A 9,053-nucleotide genomic window follows, 5' to 3' on the forward strand; every position below is an offset into this window, starting at 1 on the left:
AGAGCTGCAAGGGAACTCGAAGCAGAGGAGAGAAAAGCGGAAAGGGAATTAAAGGAACGTGACATGGAGCTTCAGCAAGAAATTAAATTCAAGGAGCTGGAGTTAATGAGAGAACGGTGAGAGGTACCACCCTTGCTGACTGGGCCGACACCTGGCCAGAACACCTGGGATGTGGGCAGACATGTGAGGCTGGTTCCACCCTTCAGTGAACAGGAAGTCGCTAAATTTTTTCCACACTTTGAGAAAGTGGCTCGACAGTTAAACTGGCCGGAGGAGGCCTGGACCATACTAGTGCAAAGTGTGCTGGTGGGTAAAGCTCAAGATATTTATTCGGCGCTACCAATGGATCAATGTGCAGATTATGAGGTATTGAAGAAGCACATTCTCAAAGCCTATGAGTTGGTTCCTGAAGCTTACCGGCAAAAATTCAGGAATGCCAGGAAGAGGGAGAGTGAGACCCATGTGGAGTTTGCCAGAGTGAAAGAAAACATGTTTGATCGGTGGTGTGAGTCAAAAGGAGTCGGGAACGACTTCGAAGCATTGCGTGACTTGATCCTGGTGGAGGAATTTCAACAGTGTGTCCACGAGGACATCAAAGTGTACCTGCAGGAAAAGAAAGTACCGAAGTTGTGGGACGCAGCCACCATGGCAGATGATTATGCCTTAACACACCGGATAGGGGTCCACGAACCTAACTCCTCACCTCGATTTCCGCAGGGGAGTTGTGGAACAGCAGGTGCGGAGAATGACAATACATGGCGGCGGCCTCGAGATGATTATGGGGACAACGCTGATACCCGAACTGTTCGAAATCAGAGGGCGACGGGCCCAGGACAAACCTATTTTTCGGGGGGCCCGAGGCAGACCACGAGTTTTTCCTCCGGACCTACTTGCACTTTTTGCAAGAAACCTGGACACTTGATGTCCTGTTGTTACCTCATGAAAAGGGAAAACCCAGAGCGGAGTCCGACTATTACAACTCCGAATGCGATGGCAAGTGTAAGAAATTGCCCACAGAAGAGTTACCAACCATTTATTTATGAGGGGTTGGTCTCACTCGAGGGAGACTTGACTAACCCAAGACCTGTTAGGGTATTGAGGGACACAGGAGCCCATCAATCCTTAATGCTTGAAGGCATTTTGCCATTGTCAAAGAGTACCGCAACTGGTGATAGGGTTCGGTTACAAGGGATCGGTGGCTGTTAGTGCCCCACTTCATGTTATCCATTTGGAATCCGATTTGGTGTCAGGACCGGTCACCGTCGGTTTACAAGCCACGCTTCCTGTAGAGGGAGTATCTGTGATTATCGGGAATGATTTGGCCGGGGGGCAAATTTATGGTAACCCGAGGGTGGGTAAAGAGCACCGCAGGGGAAATAACACCACCCCAGCTCAGGTTGGCGACAAAAGTGCCAAGTTATTTGTAGGGGGACTGAACTTCAACACAGAGGAAGAAGTTCTGACCTCTGTCTTCAACAGATATGGGCTGCTGGTGGAAGTGCGGGTGGTAAAAGACAGGGAAACGCAATGGTCAAGAGGGTTCGGCTTTGTCACGTTTGCAAGCACAAAAGACGCCAGGGAGGCAGAGAAGAATTGGAATGGTAAGGATTTGGAGGGTCGGACCATAACAGTAGGGAAGGCATTTCGTAGGCGTCGAGAGGTCTACAGAAGAGGACCACTTGGCGGTAGTTTTGGTGTTGGCAGCAGCCGATATTACTATGGAGGCTCCCAGAGTTACGGCATCTCCCGAAAGAATGATTGGCAGAGGACTGGCCGAGAAGGAGACCGCCAGTCAGGTGACTGCTGGGACAAGGGGTCCCACCGTAACTGTTAGGAGTCCGGAGAAGTTGAAGCACTCTATATACGGTGGAGCCGCCGAGCCTGGGCTCCTACACGGGCTAACCCTGAACGCCACGTTCTTAAAAGGTGTCCCGGTAGGGAACGTTCCTGCATGGACTAAACGTGAACTCCACGTTCTTAAAGGCGTCCATGTAATGAACTTTCCTCCCCGGACTAACCGTGAACCCCACATTCCTTAAGGCGTCCATGTAGTGAGTACTCAGCTGGGCCTCCATCCAAGAGCAACTAGAAGTTGTTGACGCTTGGTCTAGAGGGAATTACCTTGGAGTCTCTGGGGGGTTTTGGTGAAAGTTTGTTGCTTTATTTTTGAGATGCGATAATTGTGCCCGGGGGGAACTGATGATTTGGGGTGTGAGTTATTTTGTTTGTTTATCAAAGTTGGCCTGCAAAGAAAGTTTTCGCTGGGTTCAAACTTTCTTTCTTGAAGGGGGGGAGTGTTACGGATTCCGGGTTTAGGTGAATTACTATTCAGGTCATTGCTTATTAATGTTTATTCCATTAAAGGTTGTTGTGGTTAAATGGTTAGAGAGGCTCCGGATAACAGGAGACTGGAAACGGGATGGTGAACCGGAAGAGGAAAAAGACAGGAGGTCCGGGAGAAAGCGGCCATCTTCTGCTCCTCGCCCAGCTCCGAAGCAAGCGGGGTCGATATTGATTAGCGTTGGGAACGCTGAGTTTGAAAAGCCCGTCTGGCGAGAGGAGTTACCTGCGCGGGGTGATTGCCTGTTACGTGTCAGGTTGCCGTGGCTTCCTGGAAGGAACCAAGCGTCCGGCACTGTTCGCCTCGACGCCTCTGAGGGCGTGTAAGGGTCGCACCTTGGGCCTCGCGCGCTTTGCGAGCTGCGCTTTGCTTTGCCCGCTTTGCTTTGCAAGGAGGTGTGCGCTGCAGCAGCTGTTCCCGGTACGCGACGTGCACGTTTGGAGCACGTCAGCCAGGGGTCCGTTCAACCGCCCGTGTGCGGAGAAGTCGACCTTCACCTTGGTCTGGAGGGGCCCAGAGACATTGTGAGGGACAGTGACTATTGAGGGGTCGTGAGTGGGGAAAGGGGGGAAATATATGAGATGGCCATCTTAGTAATATTGCTGATTGATTGTTGATTGTTGTTGATGGATTGAGAATATATTATTAATTGATCCGGATCCTTGGTGTGGGGTTGCTTCTTGACCTGAATTGTTTGTGTCTTTCCTATTGATTGCATTACGAACGCGTATAAATCAGATATCTTTCTGGCGGGGTCCTCCCACAGTCCGGGGGTCACCAAGACCAGGTAGTTACCGGGAGGACCACGTAACACTACTCTTGGACCGGCCTACTCTTGGACCGGCCTACTCTTGGACCGGACTACTCTTGGACCGGACTACTCTTGGACCGGACTACTCTTGGACCGGACTACTCTTGGACCGGACTACTCTTGGACCGGACTACTCTTGGACCGGCCTACTCTTGGACCGGCCTACTCTTGGACCGGCCTACTCTTGGACCGGCCTACTCTTGGACCGGCCTACTCTTGGACCGGCCTACTCTTGGACCGGCCTACTCTTGGACCGGCCTACTCTTGGACCGGCCTACTCTTGGACCTGCCTACTCTTGGACCTGCCTACACTTGGACCTGCCTACACTTGGACCTGCCTACACTTGGACCTGCCTACACTTGGACCTGCCTACACTTGGACCTGCCTACACTTGGACCTGCCTACACTTGGACCTGCCTACACTTGGACCTGCCTACACTTGGACCTGCCTACACTTGGACCTGCCTACACTTGGACCTGCCTACACTTGGACCTGCCTACACTTGGACCTGCCTACACTTGGACCTGCCTACACTTGGACCTGCCTACACTTGGACCTGCCTACACTTGGACCTGTCTACACTTGGACCTGCCTACACTTGGACCTGCCTACACTTGGACCTGCCTACACTTGGACCTGCCTACACTTGGACCTGCCTACACTTGGACCTGCCTACACTTGGACCTGCCTACTCTTGGACCTGCCTACTCTTGGACTGGCCTATTCGGGTTTTTCCCTCTTTTCTCCCTTCTTGGTTTTATGTGTGGGAAGAGATTTTCGTGTGATAATCCATAAATAAAGACAGTGTGATTGAAGGCTTGGACCGGCCTACCTGAAGGGTGACGTCCCCATGGACCGGTGACGCCGGTCCAATTGCTTTGTGTGCTTCAGGCCGTAACAAATCGGGGACTCGTCCGGGACCTGGATTACATGATACCTGTCTTGGATGTTTGTTTGTTTTCGCAGTAGTAAGTTTTCTCATTGGCAGATAATTTGACTTTTGTTTACGGTGCTGGTACTTCGACTGCAGTCGTACACCATGGCTGAGGAGATGGATTTTGAAGTGAAGGAATTTTTGGAGAAGGGGCTATCGGTGCAGGATGTAGAACTGTTACGTAAGGTAGAGTTACGAGCTGTAGCTGATCATCATGCGGGTAGTGGGACATCTAGCATGAAAAAGGCGGGAAGCGGGAAATGTTGGTTTAGCGATCATGGCCTCGGTCAAGGTTTTGGTGGTGTGAGTGTGTGGTTGGTCAAGATCACCCGGTGCAATCATATTCCTTTCCTGCTTGCAAATGGCTAAACACAACTTTGACTTCGTGGAGGGATCCATTGTGTGTATAAAGCTCAAAAACTTTTCACTTATGACTTGTGTGAGCTTTTTCCTGGACCCAACCTCAACATGATAATTGGGTCAAATGGTTCAGGAAAATCCTCCATTGTGTGCGCCATCTGCCTTGGCCTTGCTGGGAAACCTTCTTTGCTGGGACGAGTTGATAAGCTTGGGCATTTTGTGAAGCAAGTGTTACGTGCTCCTCCCCAAAACCCGGTCACGGTGTACCTCTGAGCCTCGAGGGGAGTCACGGCAGAAAGATGTGTTATTCTGTATGTCAAAGATCAATGGTGAAACCACCAATTGTTACCAACAAACAAGTATTGTATTAAGGTCACACAAGAATAACAGTACAATAACAATATTAATCAATTGTACAATCAATATATCATTCCTATGATGGTACCATCAGTTTCGTACAATATAACTCGCTGTGCTCCAAGTGAGCGAAAATAACATTCCCAATGTCTGTCCCAGCTTCAAACCAAAGTTGATCCATGCTCTAGTGATCGTCAGAACCATGTTGTATCGAGACCAGAATCCCGCTTGGTTGACAGTCACACTGCCAAATATAGGCAAAAGTGTCCTCAAGAGGCGGCTGGGAAATCATACCTTCGGGTATGGACATTCAATGGCTCCCAATCGGCGAACCGCAAATTCACACTCAAAATCCACGTTACACACACACACCAGGTTAACGTCTGGATGCGGTGAAATGGTTGAAGCGAGATGAAAAACCTGGAGCGATGCGAAAATCTAGCGCGAGGCAAAATGGCCAACTCCGTTCTCGAGACCTAACGGCACTCCAATGATTCTCTTCGGAATCAACGGCAAAACCTGTCAAGCAGGTTTATCTGTCACAGCGATAACTCTGTCGCAAGAATCCCTTTCCCAGGAAACCCCAAAGTTCGCTATTGACCCCCGTTCGCCAGCATTTGCTCAAAACCTCAACGGAGCTCGGCTCCTTCTCCGACCTCACTCGCTCCGCCTCTTCTTCCTCTTCCTCTTCTTCATCCTCGTCCGGTTCCCGATCCGGTTTCCGGTTTCTTTTTAAAACATTAATTTTTTTAACCTTTTGAAAACAATTATCTCCAATTCACTTAAACGATAACAATAATAGTACATGGAACAAAAAAATATTTACAGTGGATGAAAACCACAACAACGGAAGTGACGAATCCGTAACACAAGGGAAAGAGAAAAGCATGGTGGAAATCGAACTTTTTAAGCCAGAAAAAATGTGAAAATTATTCGGGAGATTGTTGCTTCGAGCAATAAGTCCACTTGGGCAATAAATGGCATCCAAGTTGGCCTAAAGCAGGTAGAAGAGCAAGTGGAGGCTTTAAACATCCAAGTTGAAAACCTCTGCCAATTTCTCCCACAGGAAATGGTTGGAGAATTTGCTAAAATGATGAAGATCGAGATTTTGGAGGCAACAGAAAAATCAGTTGGACCAACTGAAATGTATAATTTGCATTTGCAGTTGAAATCTCTGCAGCAAAGCAAGAAAGAGATGAAGAACAAATGTGATGAAAAAGAAAAGCACATGGAGAAACTTCAGCGACAAAATGAGAGAAACAGACAAGAAATGCAACGACACAATGAGTATAAAAAATATCTTGATCAGATTACTCTGTTGGAAAAGAAAAAGCATATGTTGAATTATGAAGCTCATCGAGTCAAGTTTGAGAAGCTGAGAAAGCAAGTTGCTGAAAAGAACACTGAATTGGAGAAACTTTAAAAGGATGTGAAACCAAAATTCGACTTGTTGAAGAATTGAAAGCATATTCTGAAAAATGTCGACAAAACATGGAGGAGACGGACATAAATTTAAAGAAACTCTCAAATGTCTGTCAGGTAAAAAAAAAGATTCATTGTACAAAAAGGACGACGAGGTTGAAGAGGCCAGACAATTTAAATCTGAAAAAAACAGAGTTTGGTGACTGTGAAAGGAAGAAGCTGTCACTTCGGAAGTTGCTAGAACAGTTGGAATTGGAGATGACTTCTTTGGCGGAGGATCAAGATGTCCAGCTGGAGCTATGCGACACAGATGCTAAATTGTCTTGTACCTGCGATAAAATGATGAGGCTTGAGCTTGAGCTGCGGCAACACGAAGATGATTTTAAAAACGCTGAAGATGAAAGGAGGGGTATACAACAACAGATCCAGACTTTGCAAAACCAAGAGAACATGAGGCTGGAAAAACTTCGTTTGAGATACCCTGACACACATGAAGCTGTGTTGTGGTTAAAGCAAAATAAGGGACGTTTTCAAGGGCTCGTTTTTGAGCCAGTCATGCTGTTGATACATGTGAAAAGCCAACCTTTTGCAAAGTACATAGAAAACCACATTGCCATGAAATATTTGAAGGCTTTTGTGTTTGAAAAAGAAAACGACATGGAGTCATTTTTGAAGTTGATGCGCGACGAGAAACACCTTCGAGTCAATGCCGTGAGGGCTCCAAGTATGCCATCCAACTCTTTCAAGGCACCCTACTCACTGGATGATCTAAAGAAAAGACCATACTGCTTTGTCTACTTCCTTCGAGAGCTGTTTGATGCTCCTGATGCAATTATGAGCTACCTCTGCCAAAGGTATCGGGTGCATGAAGTGCCTTTGGGTACAGAAACCATCAAGGAAAATGTGGAGCAGGTTACCAAGCCTTTTTCACTGAGGACCTTTTACACTCCAGAATCAAGGTTTGTGGTTAAGAAGTCTGTATACTCGGGCCAGATAATTACAAGTAACACTGCCTTGAGGGAGCCACAGCTACTCACAGAAGCCCTGGGTGTTGAGCAGTGTCAGCAGCTCCAACAGCAGCTACAGCTCTTGAACTCACAAATAACTACCAAGAATACTCAAATTGATGAACTCAATGGAAAACACAGGAGCTTATCTCGAGAAGATAATGAGCTTCGGAAGAAAAAGAAGCAACTGGGAGAGAGGAAGAACAAGCGCAGAGCACTTGAACAAAGGATACATATGAGGAAGGAAAGTTTGGCGATCTTGGAAACATCTGAAGACAGTTTGGAGGCTGAGGAATCTCGAACAAAAGAGAAGATAATGCAAATATTGAATGAAAAAGGTCCCATTGTTGTTAACTTGGTGGAGCTGAATAAGAAAAAACTACCGCTGCTTCAAGACAAGGCGTGCAGTGATCTCAGCTACAGATCTGCATTGTCGGAGCAAATGAAGGCAAAGGGAGAATACGAGGAGATGTTCAAAGTCATCGCCCAGGTGCAGGAAGCATATGATGCTTTGAAACTGCAAACGTCATCCACTCGTAAGAAAGGGAAGGAGATGCTGGCGGTCGTTCACAAAGTATGTTGTGGCACAGTGAGTGAGCTACCACACTGTGCGATTCAGAAACTTAACCAACTTCCAGATGACATGGATGAAATAGATTCTTCGATCATTGACGCAAGGGCAAGAGCAGACTGTTACAACATAAACATGCAGGTGGTTGATGAGTTTGTACAGAGGCTGGCAGACCTTGAAAAAATGACCCAGGAAGTAACGCAACTCAAGAATGGTTTGCAAAAATTGGAGCAGGACAACTTTCAGGCAAAGGAGAGATGGCTGTTTGTTTATTGCACTGTTTATGCTGGGTTAAGTTTATGCTTGCACTGTTTATCCTGCCTTTGTAAAAGAAAACTTTTCTTGGGGTAAAGTTTTCTTCTTTAAGGGGGGGAGGTGTTATGGTTTGTGACCTTTTTCTTCTTCCTTCCCCCACACCCCCCTGTGAGTTTGACCAAGTGGTTTGGTCCATGTGTATAAAGCCTATGATTGGCTGTGGGGCAGGAGAGTGGCCAGGAAGGTGATTCTGAGGAGTGAGTGGCCATTTTGGAGGAGGGCTAATGGCAGAGTGCTTTTTCGGGGGTTGTAGAGTGGCCAGCTGCAATCTCTCTACCTGAAGGGTGACGTTGATCGAACTCTTGCTGCCCTGGGGCTTACTGTTGGACCGGCCTGCTCTTGGACCGGCCTGCTCTTGGACCGGCCTGCTCTTGGACCTGCCTACTCTTGGACCGGCCTACTCTTGGACCGGCCTACTCTTGGACCTGCCTACTCTTGGACCTGCCTACTCTTGGACTGGCCTATTCGGGTTTTTCCCTCTTTTCTCCCTTCTTGGTTTTATGTGTGGGAAGAGATTTTCGTCTGATAATCCATAAATAAAGACAGTGTGATTGAAGGCTTGGCTTGGTGTGCTTCAGGCCGTAACAAATAGCAGATTTATCATGGCGTTTTTCCAAAGACGCTTTTAATAACAAAATTAATGATAATCACATATTGTTAATGTTATTACAAAGCAATATTGATACTAATAATGTCCCACTTACCCAAGGCGTTTTTCCTGCAGTGATAACGTGTATAAATAGCTTATAGTTATAATGGCGTTTCCGTGGGAGCAACAGCTTCGACAAGAAGTAAAAATATTATAAACCACAAACATGTATGCTTAGCTTTTTAAACAGTCGCCAATGCTCTTTATAACACTAAATTAAGAAATTTGGAGGAATCCCGACATCAGTGAAGTAAGATTTACTTGCAGAACTGAGCGAAGATCTA

At 47.1% G+C, this 9,053-nt stretch overlaps 1 pseudogene; it reads left to right on the forward strand.

Annotated features, from left to right (window-relative positions):
- Positions 1 to 4,449: 4,449 nt before the first annotated feature.
- Positions 4,450 to 8,156, forward strand: LOC137437189 (structural maintenance of chromosomes protein 5 pseudogene; annotated as a pseudogene).
- Positions 8,157 to 9,053: the final 897 nt, after the last annotated feature.

The sequence above is a fragment of the Myxine glutinosa genome, chromosome 12, assembly GCF_964187855.1.
Source record: "Myxine glutinosa chromosome 12, kmMyxGlut1.1, whole genome shotgun sequence".
Taxonomy (NCBI): domain Eukaryota; kingdom Metazoa; phylum Chordata; class Myxini; order Myxiniformes; family Myxinidae; genus Myxine; species Myxine glutinosa.